The sequence below is a fragment of the Bidens hawaiensis genome, unplaced genomic scaffold (assembly GCF_021521415.1).
Source record: "Bidens hawaiensis isolate Kalapana, Puna unplaced genomic scaffold, B.hawaiensis_p1.1 tig00001179_1, whole genome shotgun sequence".
Lineage (NCBI taxonomy): Eukaryota > Viridiplantae > Streptophyta > Magnoliopsida > Asterales > Asteraceae > Bidens > Bidens hawaiensis.
Genome location: NW_027491068.1, coordinates 4,073,340 through 4,092,289, shown reverse-complemented (window position 1 = coordinate 4,092,289; position 18,950 = coordinate 4,073,340). Strand labels below are relative to the sequence as shown.

Genomic DNA, 18,950 nt, shown 5'->3' with positions numbered 1-18,950 from the left:
ATAAACAATATACACAATTATAACTAAAAATGCACAATAGATCGCAAAATATAACACAATGACGAACAAAATATAGCACAGTGTTAAGTAATATAACACAATGTCAAGGAAAAAAGACACAATCAATAACGAAAATAAACACAAAACACAGTGATAAACAAAAAGACACAACAACTTTTTTCACTTACCATTATGTGTTTTTTATGAGAACGAGAAAGACGGTGAAAACATTTTTGTGTTTTTACTTTTTTCGTTTTTTTATTAAATTTTGAGTTATGATTTATTTATTTGTTTTTTTTTAAATTTTTATAAGGAGTTTTTTTGTGTGATTATAAATTCTTTTAATTATTCTCAATTTTGTTCCTCTTTATAGAATAACTAAACTCTAGAAATATATACGATAAAGTCTTGTCTTGAGTGGTTTTCATGGGGGCTTCTTTTTCAGCCATATATAATCATATATAATGTCTCTTTACACATGACTTTTTTAAGTTACTCACAATATATACTGTATTAAGTTTGTTTTGGTGTCAGCGCTGATTATTTTTCGTGAAGAAAATTCATTATGAAAAGTCTTTATGATAACGACCAGACGTTATACATTATGAATAGGCTTTAAGTACGACCGGGCTTTGAATAATTGACCAAAAAAATCACCCTTAGGGGGTGTTTGGTACAGAGCATGGAAAAGGAGAGAAAATAGAAATGGAAATGGAATTGCAGAGAAAGAGAATTGGTATGGAGAATGAGAATCATTTCTCTTGTTTGGTACACGAGAAAATAAACAGAGAACTCTACCATACCCAACCCCACCTCCACCCAACCTGACACCACTCACCACCGCAGCCCCACCACCACAGCCCCACCACCACCACCAGCCCCACCACCACAGCCCCACACCACCAGCACCACCACCACAGCCCTTTCTTCAACCACAGCCCACCACCACCGGCTGCCGCCACCAAATCCCCATCTTCAACCACAGTACACAAGAAATTAAAAAGATTCAAATTTTTGGAACATAAGATATAGAAAAAGGAGGCTCAGATCTGTCATCACTGCCTCTTTGGAGATTTTGTGGTGGTGGTTGTGGTGGCGATGATGATGATGATAATCAGAAGCCACCTGCGACCACCGCCGATTTCCACCACCACTGTCACCCACCTGCGACCACAATCACCCGACCATCTGAAAACCCTAACCTACCACGAACCACCACTTGAAATCCTAATCTCCGTTCACTCGTACCACCTGCAACCTACAACCGGTTACCATCTCTGTGTTCACCATTGCGAACGGCGGAGACGGGGTGGTGGTTGCAGACTTGGAGACGAGGTGGCGGCCGGAGACTGGTTGGTGGCCGGAGACGGGGTGGTGGCCGGAGACGAGGTGGTGACATGCTATGAGGAGGCTGCTGAGAAATGGATTTCTCTTTGTTTTAAAGAGAAATGGAATTCTCTAGTTTTAGAGAAATAGCAAGAGAAATAGAAATGAAAAGTGGAAAACAAACAAAAGAAATATTTCTAATTCCATTTCTCCCCAATCAAATCCCTCTACCAAACACCCCCTTATAATAATATATAGCAAGGACAAGGATATCTACCATAACTTCAGTATAAATATGCAACTTTGTGTAGTATCCTCACACCACAGAAACCACAAGTTAAAAGTCTCCTCAAAGGTGTGCACCCAAACGGTCATCCTTTAATATCATTTATTCTATGCATATATTTATATTTTATAGCTATTAAACATGTACGTAAAATTTTCTATGAAAGTAAACCGACATTAATATATTTTCTTTAGGTTTACCGACATGGGTGGTGGTGGACGGATGAATGCTTCTATTGCCGAACACGAACGTGTACCAGTCGCAAAACCTCCATTTGAGCTTAGCGATCTAAAAAAAGCAATACCACCACATTGTTTCAAGCGTTCACTCGTATCCTCCTTCGCAGCCCTTTTTCGTGATTTAATCATTGTCGCTGCCTTACACTATCTAGTAGATACTTTCATTCCTGTGCTTCCTAAACCCTTAGCATATGTAGCATGGCCTATTTACCGGTATCTACAAGGTGCTTATCTTATGGGTTTGTGGCTCATTGGCCACGATTGCGGCCATGAAGCGTTTAGCGACTATACATGGGTCAATGACACCGTTGGGTTCATCCTACACTCGCTGATCCTCACTCCTTATTTCGGATTCAAATACAGCCATCGTACCCACCATTCAAACACCAACTCCATTGAATATGATGAGGTTTGGATCCCCAAACGAAAGTCCGATAAGTTTTTCACCGAAGTCCTCAACAACCCGATCGGTGCATTTTTCGTATGTGTGGCCAAGATTGTTGTTGGCTATCCTTTGTATTTCATATTCAATTTTTATGGTAGAAAGTACGAAAAGGGTATCGAGAGTCACTTTTACCCGTTTAGTCCTATCTTTAACGACAGCGAGCGCTTTCAAATTTTCCTCACGGACCTTGGAATTATTGGCACTTGTTACGCAGTGTACCGCGCTGCGACAATCATGGGCACGCAATGGGTGAATATCATATTGTTATACAACAACAAAAAAAAATAGTTGGTTTTTTATGTTGTGTTGTTTGGTTGTCCATTGTGTTTTTTCATTGCGTTTTCTATGCATTGTGTTATAGATTTTGGTCATTGTGTTTTTCAATTGGTACTCATATTAAAGATAAATATTAAAACAAATAGTACGTAATTGTGTTTTTGTGCTCGTATTTCTGCTTATCATTGTGTTTTATTCATTGTGCTCAACATTCACTTAATTTGGGAAAATAGTATTAGTTGATTGTGTATTACGTTCAAATCATTGTGTAATATGTAGTTTCTATTGTGTTTTACGTTTCAGGTCATTGTGTTATATGCATTTATATCATTTTGGCTTATGTTTCAGGTCATTGTGTTGTATGTATTCATTACTGTGTTTTGCGTTTAAGGTTATCGTTTAAAATGTATTCATCATTGTGTTTTATGTATTAGATTATTTGTTTGGTATTTTTCATTATATTTACATATTATTATTACCCAACGGTGTTATTAGTATCAAGAAAACATAATGATGAGTTGAAAGACTTAATAGCGAAAGAATACAATAACAAACAGAAAGACACAATGTCGAAAAAAGTCATAATGGTAAGCAAAAAAACACAATAACGTAACTTTTTTTTTATTTTTATATAAAAGAATCATACTCATATTAAGAGAGAAGTTCCCAAAATGATCAACTAAAAATCAAAATTCCCAAAATAACCCATCCAAATTCGTTTCCCACATGAGATTGGGATAACCGCTGCGGGATTTCATCCACCAATCATATTCTGACACTTGTCATTGTTCTCACCTACAACGTGATATTACAAAGAAAATCTGTTTGACACGTTATATTTCACCTTAAAAGTACCTTGTAGAAAACAATCTTGTGCGTGATATTTGATGTGGTTTCTATCTCGGACGTCAGTTTTCAAAAAAGTGGTTTTTGAAGTTTTTGAAATTCATTTCCAAAGATAAATTTCATCTTCATCACTTTCATCTTCTTCATCTTCATCATAATGACTTTGGTTTTGGTCAAAAATCGGTTTAAGGATAATGTAACCAAATATGAATTTGTGAGGTAAAGTGCTTGTATAATATTGATGAATATATGAACGAAATAAGGATGAACACTGTGATTTGTTGCGAGTAAAATCCCTTGATCAAATGATGATTGCCGACACAAAAACCCCTGGTGATGACAAATCGTCTATTACCACTTTATTAATAAAAAATAAGTGTTACAATGATGGAGCTTAAGACCGGTGAGTACAAATAAAGCTAAGTGTTGGTGATAGCAGCTGGAATAAACTCTGCGAAGTGGGATGTGTAAGTTGTGTGTAACCTAAAACGATCATAGCTCGTTATAAATACAAAAAAGATGCTAACTAACTATCTTAAAAATTCTCCACTCTTCCCATAGATACGTTGCACCTCTTTAACCACGTGCCACTCCCCATGGACTGCGAACTAATAGGTAGACCAGGTCTCGTGGCCGTTATACCTGTCAAATATAACACCATACAAAGAATACAACCATTAGTGAACAATAAGTATTGAGGACCCTTGATCCTGTGTAACATGGAACATATCTTAAGGATAACTGATCCAAAAGTCACTTAAGGATAGAATATCCTTAGCACAAAAATCTGTGCCCTAACAACCTTCATCATCTTTCGGGCCACCGGCACCACCACCACTCCACCGCCGACAAAAATAGTTTTTTCCGGCGGGTGAAGTGGTTGGTTTTTGTCGGCGGGTGGATGGTGGTGGCGGTGTCGGTGGCCGGGAAGATGATGAATATGAAGATGAAGAAGATGAAGGTGGTGAAGATGAAATTCATCTTTGGATATGAATTTCAAAGAAACACCAAAAACCAATTTTTTGAAAACTCACAACCAAGATAGAAACCACACCAGAAATCACGTACATGATTGTTTTCATCAAGGTAATTTTCAGGTGAAATATAATGCGTCAGTTGATTGCTTTGTAATATCACGTGGCAGGTGAGACCAATGATGTGACATTCGTCAATTTCGGGTCTCGAATCGTATTCGTCTTGTAAACTTTATTGATGTAAACCGACCCGTTTTGTAAACCGAAACCTTTGATATAATAAAAATGATGGATTTTATGTTACAATATTGTTTTATACTTGTTGGGTCTTGAAAACATTCATTTCGGTCTTTAAAACGCTTAAAAATCACTTAAAACGAACTACGTGGACCAAAACTGCCATTTTTGAAAAATCAGGAAATAACCCCTTCGCTGGGCGCGACGGGGGACTACAATCTGGTCGCGGGGCGCGAAGGCACACCTGCACATCAGCCTGTTTTTGCTTATTTTTATGTAAACATGTGACCGAAACACCCCATTTTCATGCAAGACCCTTTATGCTTGACCATTTCAACTTACCATATATATACACCACCCTTTCCATCCATTAATCTCTGCTACAACTCCAAATTCTCTCTCAAATTCAAAGATTTTAAGGTTATTTTTATTGTGTTCTTGAAGGTTTGACCTCTGAAAGTCAAACTGAGTTTTCTCTTTAATTCTAACTTGTTCATCTAACATTACTAACTCTTGTATATGGTGGTACAACATATATATAATACACACCCCTTGTTTCCTTTATTTGTTACTTCACCGACTCCGGTTGGTTAAGTTTCGAATGTCATAAGGCAAGGCTTCCTGAAGGACTTCGTGTTCTTGATATATACATACACACACATAACTTATTATACATATCATTTATGCCTAACTTCTGCTCATTTTAGTTTGTTAGTCACATTTACAAGTCTTGGGTATGTGGAATCCGTCTATGAACTCATTGTGAGATGGAAACCGAACCAAACTGAACTTTTGTTAAAAAGACTTGTTGTTGACCTTTTTAGTTGTAGAACTTAACCATTTTCATTTGTACATTTTTATACAAGATCTATGATATATGGGAATGTAGAATCCTTCTATGAACTTGTTGTGAGATGGAAACCGAACCGATCCAATTTTACTCGCTTAAGACACACAAGTGTGTTTTTAGCTATAAATATTTGTATATTTCTTTAAAAATAGTTTACAAACTGATTTTAATCATTTTCTTAAGTACTTGGAAATGTTGGATCCAACTTGGTCTCATAACATAGTTGGACCGAAAAAACCGAACACTCGCTTAACGTACGTTGTTAGTTCTAAAACAATAGATCTACATACTTGGTTAAGTGTTATTATGTTTTAATGAGTAATCTCATAATAATTAATATTTTGGAAAGTTGACTTTGGGTTTGACCATTTGTCAAGACCCGAACCGACAACCCGAACACTCGTTAAAAACCTGTTTTAGTATATTTGTCCCAATGGAACTTGCATTTTAGCATTTTTCCCACCTTATTACTTAACATTGGTTGAGTAAATATTAAGGTTAGATACTTTAACCCGGTTTCGAGCAAACTTGCATTTTTTAAAGGGTTATTATTATAAATTCTTAAATAGTTACATTTTAAACCTTGAACTTTTAATTGTTTACTTTTTGCAACAATTATTTCATTTAAATATTTTTAAGGCAACCTTTCTAAACCCGAAACTTCTTTTCTTTTAGGCCTTGTTCGTTAAACTCGTCGTTCCGGCAAATCTCCAAATAATCAATCTTTCAAGTTTATTACTTGAATGTGACTACTTTCATACCCCATTTTCTATCTTTTATTTTGGGGGTGACATTTCATCTTATCTAAACTAAATGTTTTATTGTTGGTGCATTTTGTGACCGTCGCTATGCAATTCTGATAAGCGGATACGATGTACGAAATTAGGACAACTACGCCTAGAACAACTTCGCCTATGGCGAAGTTGTAACAACTTCTGCCATAGGCGAAGTTAGAACAACTTCGGCTTAGGCGAAGTTGTAACAACTTCGCCTACAGGCCCAAGCCCGTGAAGTTGTTTATATATATATGTGTGTCTTGGTTAGGTTTGTGAGTCCAGAAAGTTAGAAAGTTTTGTGTTATAGTTCATTTGTCTAGAGAGAAACCGAGAGGAAGAGTCGTGTGGGACGGCCCGAGGTAGAGCTCACCTCGGGTCGGCCGTGTTTCTGTTTATGTTCGGTACGTAACGTGGTTGGTTATTATATAAAGATCTGCAGATGTGTTTATCCCATTCATGTGTTTGTTCGTGTGTTTGTTTGTGTGTAATCGTGTTCTTCGTAAACTACACCATTAAACGAGCCTAGGAGGATTCCGCACTCCTAGACCTCGTGCGGATCTCGTATCGATCGGCGACGCCTCGCGGGGACTTACAAGTGGTATCAGAGCCTTAGGCTCTTATGCTATGGTTCGAGATATGCGTTTTGGTGTTTCTGGCACGTTTTTGATCGTTTCTGGCCGATCAGCGCCGCAGGCGAAGTTATTGGGTTCAGGCGAAGTTGTCGCTTAAATTTTAGGGTTTACGCGAAGATATAAGGTTAAGCGAAGTTATTCACAACTTCGCCTACCTCACAAGTTCGCTTATCTCAGGCGAAGTTATCTGTCAGGCGAAGTTTTGGACAGGCGAAGTTAAGGAGGGGCGAAGTTGACTTTTAGGCGAAGTTGACTTTAGGCGAAGTTAAAAAAAAAAAAAAAAAAAAAAAAAAGAGTTTTCGTCTGTATGGCCAGGTGTGCACGATTATTGTGAGACCGAAGACGTTGTTCCGTCAATGAGTGAAACTTGTTATCTCTTGGTCTTACGTGTGAACAAATACGTGTCAACTCTGGATATGGAGTTGAGGTTGTGAATGGGATATTGATTGAAACTGGATATTGACACATATTTGGCTGTTTGTGGGCAATGAAATTGTTGTTGTTCGAGGTTGACCAACTGAAGAAAGTCAAATTGAACTGAAGGTTTTCGTCATTACTGGATTGCGGTCAGAGCATATTATTTATGTTATTTTCAAGGCGTTCGAGAATTGGATCCTGAAACGTGATGCTTATTTATTAAAGTGAAAATTCTGGAACAAGTTGGATTTAATCGGGAATTAAAGTGTTTATGTTCTTGATCGTTATCCCTGGTGATTGAAGATGCTTCGGATTAATTAATGGTCATGTGTGTTAGATTATGTCAAGGTGGTTTTGTGATGAAATTGATCACTTGATGTTGAGTAGTCGAAGATTAAACCTTATCGTATGCCGACGTGTTGGTGAAGTTGTGGAGGGAGCCCAACTTCACGTGTTGTGAAGTCAGAAGGACTCACGTGATTGGTTGAGATGATCAATTAGGCACGGGGATGCATGCACTTCAAAGACCTCAATCTATATAGTCGGAGAAGCTTACACTGAAGGGGAGATCTGATATGGAAGACGCTGGGTGATTGGTAGATTTGTGAAGCTACAAGACAGTTTCAGGCACGGCTGGTTGAAGAGCAAACAGAAGATCATCAGTTAAGAGGGAGTCTGTTAGTGCATGGTTTGTAACAGATAATCTTTTATGTTTGTTAGAATTGAGAGCAACGGTCAAAGGGGAGTCTGTTGGTGCATTTTGTGACCGTCGCTATGCAATTCTGATCAGTGGATACGATGTACGAAGTTAGGACAACTTCGCCATAGGCGAAGTTAGAACAACTTCGCCATAGGCGAAGTTGTAACAACTTCGCCTACAGGCCCAAGCCCGTGAAGTTGTTTATATATATATATATATATATGTCTTGGTTAGGTTTGTGAGTCCAGAAAGTTAGAAAGTTTTGTGTTACAGTTCATTTGTCTAGAGAGAAACCGAGAGGGAGAGTCGTGTGGGACGGCCCGAGGTAGAGCTCACCTCGGGTCGGCCGTGTTTCTGTTTATGTTCGGTACTTAACGTGGTTGGTTATTATATAAAAGATCTGTAGATGTGTTTATCCCATTCGTGTGTTTGTTTGTGTGTAATCGTGTTCTTCGTCTTCTACACCATTAAACGAGCCTAGGAGGATTCCGCACTCCTAGACCTCGTGCGGATCTCGTATCGATCGGCGACGCCTCGCGGGGACTTACATTTATACTTGGGTCTTAAACCACAAACGTTGTTGTATACTTCACTTGAATAATTGCTCGATTTGGTGTTCTATGCTTATATGCCTATGTGTTTATCGCTTTTGGATGGTGGAAGTCTATAAATCCGTGAACTATCTGGTATTCTCTTATAGCACGGTGTCGTTAACGTAATGCAATTAACGATATTCTATTAAATCCTGAACCATCTGGTATTCTCTTATGGCAGGTGTCGCTAACGTAATTCTATTAGCGATTTTATCCAAATTATGGCTATTATTTATGGTTTCGTATACTAGTTTTGTGGATCTTTATTACTATATAACTACATGTTTAAACTTATGAATTGCTCACCAACCTTTGTGTTGACAAACTTTATTTTATGAAATGTTACAGGTTTACATCTTGGTTGATTTGGATGCTTGAAGAAAACGTTAAAAAATACCTTTAGGATATTAGCAAAAATGAACAATATTTGATTTGCTACATTTTGTTATATTTTGTTATGAATATTGTTATGTGACATTTTCGATGTTGTGAAATGAAATGAGTTTATTAAATATTGTCTCTTTAATAGTGTCATGTGCTTATGGGCAATCGTTACACCTCGGCATGTTCCGCCGCCTTTGGTCTGGGTGTGACAAATGACAAGTGTCAAAATGAAATCTCGCTGCGGTGTTCCCAATCTCACGTGGGAGATGGATTTGGATGGGTTAATTTGGGAATTTTGATTTTTAGTGGATCATTTTGGGAACATCCACTTAAAAAAGAGCATTTTGGGAATTTTTGTAACATCCCCAAAATTTCAACCCAAATTTCAAAACTTAGTAAAGTTGAGGGATCAAAACATTCTTGTCACACCCCAGACCACGGCCTAGGCGTATGACACATATGTTGGTACAACATTTGTAAATAAATCAGAGTTATGCGTTTAAAGAGAGAGTTATTTTATGTGGATTAAAATATTATTTACAAGTCAAAAGACGGATTTAAAAATACATGTTTAAAGTATTACTTGTATATACAAAAGCTAACTTGTTTATGTTAAACCACCATTACATATTTTTATATTAAAAAAATGATCTGAGCCATTAGATATCATAGCACTTTAAGCATTCCGAGAGAGAGAGAGAGAGAGAGAAGCTGTGAGAGGATGGTGTGCAGAAATGAGGGTTCAAGCCCGTAATTTATAGGCTGATCTCTCGGCCCATCGCGATACGCGGTGGCCCTTTGATCTTCCCGTCGCGTATCGCGACGTAAGCATGTACAGTCACCACTAGCGGTGCCACGTGGTGAACTTTGTGCCATGTGGCGGGACACGTGCCCGTCTCTCAGAGGGTGTCATCGTGATACGCGATGACTTTGGCCTTAAAGCCGTCGCGTATCGCGATTGGCCTAGAAGACAAATTTTTATTTTACTCCTTGAACTTGAGTACTTGTCATTTTTGATCCCTTTTCTTTGACACTTGGCACTTTTTGTCCGAAACTTCCCTGATGTTACAATTCTACAAATAAGTAATGGGAAATTTAAATAAAGAAATTAAAACATTTCATGTTAAGAAAATAAGGAAATAAAAATATTCCATAAAGATGTCCATGTAATATTAAGAAAATGAGAAAAAGCATCCCACATGGAAAGATGGAAGAAAGTGGAAGAATTCCACATGGGTATAAATAAAAAAGATAAAACTCATCTCACATGGAAAGTAAGCAAGATTTGGAAGCTCTTTATAAGAAGAAGAATTTACATAGTAATATTCTATTATGCTTAACATTCATCCAGTGGTCCTAGCAGAGGGTGCGAAGCACCCGACGCGCAAGCGCACGGGCTCGGGCGATGGGCAATGGGCGCAATGTGGCGCTTTGATGACGCACTTTGAACATGACAAGTTATTAAAGTAAATGGATTAAAAATAAAAATTCTGATACTAACCCATCGCGATACGCGACGAGAATAACCAAGGAGCCAGTGCGTTACGCGATGGATGTCTCACCAAATCCCAGAAAGGGCGGTGTCGTGATACGCGGCGACCTTAAACCTTAGGTCATCGCGATACGCGATTACTAGGTTAAATTACCGTTGACGCATGTATACAACGTGGCGACACGTGGCATCATCTGAATATGCTGAGTCATCGCGATACGCGATAACTGATTTAAAGAGGCCATCGCGTACGCGATGGGCTGAGAAATCATCCTATATAAAGCGGTTCACGGCACACTCCAAACTCACACAAATCTCTCTCTCTCTCTCTCTCTCTCTCTCACATTACCTCGGGAAGCATGTCAATCTCATAGTACGTGCCAAGCTCCAAAGTTCCGACGGTTTAAACGCTAGTACGCGATAGAGAGTAAAAATGTTGCTCTATTAGTCTTTGGCGTATAACTCCGAAAACCCGTGTGAGGTAGGGGTTCTTCTAAAAATTTATTATTATTATTATTATTATTATTATTATTATTATTATTATTATTATTATTATTATTATTACATGGCTTGGACCCTAGTCGGGGGTATAGCCTAAACCTTGATCAAATTAAAAGGTAATAATAAAAATGATATTTCTTTATGATTAAGAAATACAAAATTATATACAAAGGTTATAGCTAAAATATAGTTTCTTCATGATTAAGAATCATAATATTTTACATACAAATGGTATAATTGAAATGTTTATTTATGATTAAGAAACATAAAAGTTTACGTACAAAGGGTATAGTCAAAATAGTGTTTCTTCATGAGTATGAAACATAAGAATTTGTAAACAAAGATTATAGACCAATGCCATTTCTTCTTGTAGAAGAAACCTATCATAGATGTTTCTTCATGAAGAAAAAACCCAGGACATGATTGGCAATTAAAGAGAAAGAATTCTGATCCAAAGTATTTTATTCAAACAAATGATCAATAAAGGTTTAAAGCTCTCAAAACTAGACTAAAGGTCTGTAGCTGGTTCAAGAGATGATCCAGGTATTTATAAACCTATTTTTTTATAGGTTAAATCATCAATCATTCATAAAGGTTTTCAAACGAGATCATCACATCATTCAGAACAGACACTCACAGGTGAATACGTTAAACCTTTTAAAATCAGTCAAGATAATGGGATGTTTATCTTAACAAAGTCTGTCAAATATTTATATGAGATTACTTGATCTCTAACATAAAGATTTAATGGATTACGTAATCCCTATTAAATACAAGACTTGTGTCTATGGTAGCCCACGGTCCCGGTGTCCTACATTGGCGTTGGATTTACTCATAAACACAGTTTAAAATATCAAAGTTCTAAATCTTTCCAAATTAAACATCTTTTGTCTTTCAAAATAAAACATAAATCATAATAACATCATAAATTTTCCTCAAGATGTCAGTGTCTTCAGTCCAATGCCACGTGTCCTTATTCAAGCGAGTTTCCTCAACCCATTCACCTACGTGCATACTAAAAGTCAGCTACGCTAAGTGAGTTCTAGTTAATCAGGCAACATACATTACGTACACATACTTACTTATAAATACGTATCCAAAGACACATATCACATTCTAAACCTGCTACCTTTCTTTATACATACTTTCATTCTTTCTTTCATACTTTCTTTAATATTTTCTTTACTTACATGATACATACATAACTAACGTTACATTTTAAAGAGCCTTCTGCCTTATAACTTCACAAATATTGTAAGGTCTGGTCCCTAACATCACAGATATTATAAGGGCCTAGTCCCTATCCTCACAGATATTATTAAGGTCTGGTCCCTATCCTCACAGATATTATTAGAGTTTGCTCACTATCATCACAAATATTATTAGATATGGTCCCTATCCTCACAGATATAATTAGGGTCTGGTCCCTATCCTCACAAATATTATTAGGGGCTGGTCCCTTTATTCTGTGCATCCATACCACACCTTTCTTTTACATAAACATTCCATTACATACTTTCATAAATTCATATAAAATGCTAGGCATACTACACATTTCCTTCCCTGACGATACGTGCAATACCTGAAGATCGATCACGCACCGACAAGAATTCATTCATAACATCAATATAATATAACTATCACATCAATCATTATGACATACACTTACCACTTAAGGTAAGTGTATTAACATTCACATTGAGTATGCACACAGCCCCGAAAACATAACAAGGAAGTTGGGCTAGGAAATCACTTGAACTTAATTCCTTTCAGAGTTAATGATAACTCCTTTCTTTAACTGGAAGCGGCTAATTGTATAAAAATTACACGTATCAATTAAATATCACTACCCATATATTTTTTCTACTTTAATATAACCCTCAACGAACGGGGTTCCGGGGGCAGCGCCCCTTGTAGCGGGGTCTCGGGGTAGCAGCCCTAGCAGGGTCCAAGGGGCAGAGCCCCTGGATGGTGTCCAAGGGACATAGTCCCTACGAAGTCAGCTTGGAAAACTTTTATTTCCATTAAAGGCCATTTACTAAAATTTCATCTAAACCAATTTTTTATTAAATGCTTTACATCATATGCTACCCCATTCGTTATGACGAATGATTCCATTCGTTATAACGAATGGCTTGATCTAAGATGAATGAGTGCATAACGAATGACTAAGGCCATTCATGCTTTCTATATGACAAATGAGAGGCTCATTCGTGACAAGAGCATACGAGTGTATCTTATGACGAATGACTTGATTCGTTGTCTTATCATGACGAATGGATGAGTAACGAATGAGTATACCATTGGTGACTTCAATGAGACGAATAAGAGGTTCATTTGTTGCCTCAATGTCTTATTCTTTACGACGGTTTAACGAATGACCAATGATTCGCTTCACATAGCGAGTGAACATCAGTAATAATCCATTTGTTGACTCAAATTGTCAAAGTCAAAATCGTCAAGAATAGAAATATGTCAACCGACACCAGATCTGCAATATACCTTCAAATGTCGATGAAGTAACACGAATTTGGTATCATTCAACTCGTATACCCAACGCCTACAAACCCCAAGCATCCCAACATCGCATTTAAATGGTGCGTTTGATTGATAAATGAAACCGGTTCTTTATTCGATTAATTAACGTAACAGATGTTAACGAATTTCAATGAGGATCGCTGCATTTGATTCGTGTTTTACCATTTATATATAGATCTAAGAATACTAAACGAGCCGGGCATAAACGAACAAGTTTTCGTTATGAAACATACCTTAAATGAATCGGTTTCACGAACATGATCTAATATTGGTGTATGTCTAGCCCGTCAAGATGCCCTAACATCAAATGGCTTGGGTCTTTTTCTTCGGATCTTGGTCCGGGATAAATGGGGGTGTTTGTGTGTGTTTTTGAGAGTGTATGGAGGCTAAGGATAAGAATGGGGGTTTTAGGGTTTAAGGAGGTGTATGGGGTGGCCCATCACCATCCCTTATTACATCTTTCAATGCCCAGGCCCACACTCAAATATTTCATTTATCTAAACAAGATAATAATGCATTATTATATAAACGAAATTTATTTTATTATTATTATCATCGAAAGCAGGATGTTACAGTCTGGATCCAAACATAATCTGTCCAGTAAATCATCAAGGCTACGTGGCCGCAAACTAAAAATCATAATAAAAGTTTTTAATGGGTATCAGTTCCCGGAGAACCGAAATTGTGTGTGTATGGAAAGTGGTACAAATCCCTGAAATAAGAAACTTCTCTGCTGAGATTTTTCAGGAAAATTATCTTGTTAGTCAACATATTTATTAAATGTTTTTTGAGTCAACGGTTCACCATTATATCGTTGACGTATTCCCCCCCCCCCCACATTTCAGGGAGACAGATTAGCACATTTAGTAGGGAATTATAGTCATTCATGGAGATAGATGCTCGCAAGGTAGAGTTGGCTCTGTTTTTAATTATCAAAATATTGCAAACAACATTAACGAGGTATATAAATCAAACACTCGGATATATAATATCCAAGAAGCTTTTCCAAATATATTAATAACATTTTATTATAAAACGAAGACTTCCTCTAAAATAGCCGCAACTCTAATATTTTTACAAAACAGGTACCAACTTGTGTTCACATGCCAAAGCCCTAAGTCGTGGTGTGACAATTTTCCCCTATTGTATTAATATATTAGGTGATATTGTTGTATGTTCTAAACATTCTGGAAACAAAACTTCTTATTAGTTGAATAGTCACTACCGAAATTTTCTTTTCATACCCACTTCAATTATCATGCCAACAACAATTTAATGGGTGAAAATGTAAGAAAGTAATGAAACGTACCGATAAATGTTTGGTGGGATACATGGTCGAAAATGGTTTCATTACTATAAAAACGTCTAATAACACCAGTCTAAAAACTGATTTACGATGGTATGAGGTCCAACCATTGAATATAAACAGAGCATCGTTTTATATTAAACAGTAACCCAACCAATTATAAATAAGACGGAAACTAGCGTTGTTTTATAGGCATAACCTTTAACAACGGGTTTTAAACATTGTTTTAAAATGGTTAACATCTTCACATTAAATTCCGTCAATATATTCCTTACTTGTTACATTTCTACAAATACCCGTTCTAAAAACTTAAAACGTTTTGCATATAATAACAGTAATATTACTAAACCGTTATAAATACTAGACCCCCTTTTTTTTAATAATAAAAATTACGGTTAATATTAATTTACACCGGTTATAATGTAAACTATCTTATAAGTTTTAAAAAAGTGCGCACATTTATAAGTTGAAATATATGTATTTATAGTTGTAATTTAAAATGGGAAGAGAAACACACTTATAGTAAATGGATTTTAATAAGTTAGGTGGTCCATCTGCCAACTAATAAGAATTAATATTGATTAATGAGTTAGGTGCAGCCATAACAAAATCATATCAATAAATAGAAAATTGATCACTTTGCAAATTATAACTTGCTAACTTACTCTTCCAATTTACCTAGCCACTTTCAATATTCTCCAAACTTTCCTCCTGCAAAATGTAACATCCTACTTTTGATATTAATAAATAAAAAGGATTATGTTTATTTGAAGGTGTGTTAATATTTAATTAAGTTAAATAAAATAATAGAGTGTGGGCTTGATTAATAAAAGAATGGAATAAGGGATGATGATGGGCCTTAGGTCCATGGGAGTAAGGGTATATAAACCTCCCTAAAACCCTAAAATCTCTCTTCCTTATCCTCTAGCGTCCCTACACACTCAAAAACACACACAAACACTCCTTAATCATACAGATCAAGGTCCAAAACCAAAACAAAGCCTAGATTGTGTTAGATCCTTGATTATACAAACAAGTAAACGTCCATAGTTATAAGGAAGCTACCCCGTAGCCTAATTTGTCAAAAAGGTACGTTTTATATATATAAATATTGTGTTCTTAAGAATGGGTTGCCCTAAGATTTGATACTAAGAAAAATTGGGTATTTGTATACCATAAAAATGTAAATTGACATTTAAATATGGACAAATGAACTCGTTAGTTTACTTAGTAACCCTGGATATAGCTTAAACAGGTTTGAAATCAATAAAGGTTTTAACTTTATTGCTAAACGAGCTAGATCTTAGTCAAGGATAGAAATGGAAATGTTTACAAGGTGATATAATACTAAAATATGATAATAGATGAAAATAAAAGCAGAAATAATAATAATAATAATAAAAAGCTACAGTGGTAATCGAATGATGAGGGGTAATCAAATGAGAAGGGTTTTATTGAATGGAAGGTATTCGAATGGAGAAGTGTTCGAATGGGAAGAGGAAAGAAAGGAAACAGTATGAATCAGGTCATTAAAGGACCTGATTCAGCAAGTAATCGAATCGAATGTGAAGGAAGTAATCTAATCGAATAAGAAAGTATTCGAATAGAGAAGTGATCGAATGGAAGATGTAAAAGAATGGGTGTTATAATCGAATACTGAGGAAAGGAAACAGTATGAATCAGGTCATTAAAGGACCAGATTCAGCAACTAATCGAATCGAATTTGAAGGAAGTAATCTAATCGAATTAGAAAGTATTCGAATAGAAAAGTGATCGAATGGAAGATGTAAAAAGAATGGGTGTTATAATCGAACCCTGAGGAAAAGTAATCGAATTGAATGTTAAAGGTAATCGAATCTAATGACCATTCGATTAGAAATTGACCATTCGATTAGAAACAAGACATTCGATAGAAACAGGACATTCAATTAGAAACAGGACATTCAATTAGAAATCATCCGTTCAATTAGAAAGGAAATTCGATTAGAATGATGAACTAATCATAATGGTGATTCGATTAGAATGGTGATTCGATTAGATGATGCAATTAGGAGTAGTTGATTAATACTATACTTTTTTAACAGTTAGCTGTGAACAGTTAAAGAAAGGAGTTACCATTAACTCAGATAGGAACCGATTTCAGGTGGGTTTCTAGCCCCACTTCCTTTTAATGTTTTTGGGGCTGTGTGCATACTTAATGTGAATGTTAATACACTTACCTTAAGTGGTAAGTTTAGTCATAATGATGGATGTGATAGTTATATTTATTGATGTAATGAATGCATGCTTGTCGGTAGGTGAACGATCTTCGGATATTGCACGTATTATCAGGGGAGTAATGTGTAATATGTATGGAATGAGTATGTAAGGGAAAGTATGTACGGAATGTGTATGCATAGAAAAGTATGTAAGATTGTATAGAAAGAAGGGATCAGACCCTAATAATATCTGAGACAGAAGGGACCAGACCGTAATAATACCCGAGACAGAAAGGACCAGACCCTAATAATATCTGAGATAGAAGGGACCAGACCCTAATAATATCTGAGATAGAAGGGACCAGACCCTAATAATATCTGAGACAGAAAAGATAGTATGAAAGTAGACTGAAAGTATGAAGGTATGAGAGAATGTATGTATGAGTGTATGAATGAATATATGAATGAATGTATGAATGTAAGAAAGGAAAATAAGAGGTAAAGTATTTGATATGTATCTTCGAATGTGTATATGAAAGTATGTGTATGAATGTATGTTTCCTAGTTAACTAGAACTCACTCAGCGTAGCTGACTATTAGTATTCACGCAGGTGAGTAGGATGAGACAGCTAGCTTGAGGAGGGCACATGGCAGAAGAATAAGAAGCTGGCATCCGAAGACTTATGATGTTATTATGATTGATGTTTTATTTTTGAAAGACAGAAGATGTTTAATTTGGAAAGATATGAATGATTTTGTAATATATGTTTGAAGTTTATTATTCTGCGAAAATTTTTAATTAACTCTGATATTTAAAACTGTGTTTATGAGAAACTCCAACATCCAAAGTGAGGCACCGGGATTAGGGCCTTACACAAAATCCTCTCTTCACCACATTATGTATAACATTCGGATACGTCCTCTTCCAAAGCCACCTCACTATAGGTTCTTGAACGTTTGTTGGAATTGGTGGTCTTGAAAATATGATACCTTTTGAACGACCTCTTGTCTCTTTCGATTTTTAGATCGATTCCATGCGACGAGAAATGGAAGGCTACACATTAGATGAGACGATCCAGTGTGTTGGCATGTCACGTTCTCCTAGGTCTTTAGTAGATATGGAGTTTTATGCTTTCAATGGTGTCCGAAGGTTTGACTTTTGGGGGTATTTGTCTAAGATTTTGAAATTGCTTAAGCTTAGCTCAACACTCTCAAAGACTGATGACCGTGTGGCATTTGAAATGCTAAAATAGATATTGGTGTAATCGTGTTGATAAACGTGTACCGAAATCCCAAAATGCTATTTAAAGTTGGAGAATCATATCCAACTAAGGTATGCATCGGTGAAATGTGTTGATAAACGCATAGCCGATATACCAAAGTGTTATTCAAAGTTAGAGATTCATATTGTCATGTAAGTAATGATAATGTCAATTTGTTCATCTGAAACAAATTGTTGATCTTATCGTTGGCGACATAGATGCATGCTAAATTCAAAACGAGGTGATATGCATTGGTGAAATCACGTAGATAAACACATACCCGCGTGAAATTTCAAAGATTATTTTGTTTAGAAAGTCTTGACCAAATAATATTGAACTAATTTTCTTAGTGTTAAAAATATTGTTTATTTATGTTGAATTATTACGTAGTATATTACCAAATAATAGAATATACAAATTAAACATTGTTTGGGTTTGACTTTAGTCAACAGGTCTCACAAGTATCATATATAATATTGTTTATTCATTTATGTTGTATCAATCACTAACAACTATCTAACATGTATAAATAATATATACAAATTGACTTAATTATAACTGATAATAGTATTAACAAAGGTAGAATATATACAAGTAAAAAAAGATACAGAGTAGACAAATAATATTAGTCAAAATCTTCTAACAGTTCACCTAGAGTGATGGATAAATGTG

The 18,950-nt window shown here is 36.1% G+C and overlaps 1 pseudogene; it reads left to right on the top strand.

Annotated features, from left to right (window-relative positions):
• Nucleotides 1-1,816: 1,816 nt before the first annotated feature.
• On the top strand, nucleotides 1,817-18,269 carry LOC143563023 (omega-6 fatty acid desaturase, endoplasmic reticulum pseudogene; annotated as a pseudogene).
• The last annotated feature ends 681 nt before the right edge of the window (nucleotides 18,270-18,950 follow it).